Source organism: Orycteropus afer, unplaced genomic scaffold (genome assembly GCF_000298275.1).
Source record: "Orycteropus afer afer isolate SDZICR_OR568_19922 unplaced genomic scaffold, OryAfe1.0 scaffold00044, whole genome shotgun sequence".
NCBI lineage: Eukaryota > Metazoa > Chordata > Mammalia > Tubulidentata > Orycteropodidae > Orycteropus > Orycteropus afer.
In genome coordinates, this window is record NW_006921631.1 from 14,956,722 (window position 1) to 14,958,480 (window position 1,759).

A 1,759-nucleotide genomic window follows, 5' to 3' on the forward strand; every position below is an offset into this window, starting at 1 on the left:
AATAAACCATTGGCAGATCTAACAAAAGAAAAGAAAGAGAAGATCCAAATTACAAGAACTGTAAATGATAAGGGTGTCATCACAACAGAACCAACTGAAATAAAAAAGATACTGACAGAATATTATGAAAAACTATACTCCAACAGATTTGAGAACCTAGAAGAGATCGACAAGTTTCTAGACTCACAAGACCTACCTAAACATTCCCACTCAGAGATAGAAAACTTAAACAGACCTATAACAAAAGAAGAAATTGAACAGGTCATAAAAAAAAAAAAAACTTCCCACAAAGGAAAGTCCTGGCCCTGATGCCTTCATTGGAGAATTTTATCAAATATTCAAAGAAGAGTTGACACCTATGCTATTCAAGCTATTCCAGAGCAAAGAAAAAGATGGAATACTCCCAAATTCATTTTATGAAGCAACCATAACACTAATACCAAAACCAGGGAAATACACCACTAGAAAGGAAAGCTACAGACCAATATCTCTCATGAACACAGACACAAAATCCTTTAACAAAATCCTAGCCAACAGAATCCAACAACATATGGAAAAATTAATACACTTGGACCAAGTGGGATTCATACCAGGTTTACAAGGGTGGTTCAACATCAGAAAAACTATCAATGTAATCCATTACATAAACAAAACAAAAGAACCATATAATTATATCAGTTGATGCTGAAAAGGCATTTGATAAAATCCAACATTAGCTCCTGTTCAGAACTCTCAGCAAAATAGGGATAGAAGGGAAATTCCTGAAGGGTATATATGCAAAGCCAATGGCCAACATCATTATTAATGGAGAAAGACTCAAGGCATTCCCCTTATGAAGGGGAACCAGACAGGGACGCCCTCTATCACCACTTCTATTTAACACTGTATCGGAAGTCCTGGGCAATAAGGCAAGAAAGAGAAACAAAAGGCATACAAATTGGCAAAGAACTAAAACTATCTCTATTTGTGGATGATATGATCCTATACATAAAAAACCCAAGGGACTCAATAAAAAATTACGGGAACTAATAGGTTCAGCAAAGTGGCAGGATACAAGGTCAACATACAAAAATCAGTTGGATTCCTCTACACCAACAAAGAGTCCTCTGACAAACAAATAAGGGAAACAATACCATTTATAATAGCTACTAAAAAGATAAAATATCTAGGAATAAACCTTACCAGAGACACAAAAGAACTATACAAAGAAAACTATAAAACACCGCTACAAGAGACAACAAGGGCACTACATAAATGGAAGAATCTACCTTGTTCATGGATAGGCAGACTGAATATTGTGAAAATGTCAATACTACCTAAAACAAGCTACACATTTAATGCAATCCTGATGCAGATACCAATAAAATTTTTTAAGGACATGGAAAAACCAATTACTAATTTCATATGGAAAGGAAAGAGACCTTGGGTAAGCAGAGCACTTCTCAAGAAGAAAAACAAAGTGGGAGGTCTCACACTCCCAGATATTAAGAACTACTAAACAGCCACAGTAGTCAAAATAGCATGGTATTGGTACAGTGACAGACAGACCAATGGAACAGAGTCGAAAGTTTAGATATCCATCTATGGACACCTGATTTTTGACAAAGGTCCAAAAGCCATTAAATGGGGGAAAAGACAGCCTCTTTAACAAATGGTGCTGGAAAAACTGGATATCCACCTGCAGAAAAATGAAACAAGACCCATACCTCACCCCATACACAAAAACAAACTCAAGCTGGATCAAAGACTTAAATATAAA

At 35.9% G+C, this 1,759-nt stretch overlaps 1 protein-coding gene across 1 annotated transcript in view; it reads right to left on the reverse strand.

Moving 5' to 3' along the window:
• The window catches only part of LOC103194374 (carboxyl-terminal PDZ ligand of neuronal nitric oxide synthase protein), a 560,749-nt gene that overhangs the window by 90,559 nt on the left and 468,431 nt on the right, over window positions 1-1,759 (reverse strand). The gene's annotated exons all lie outside the window — the stretch shown is intronic.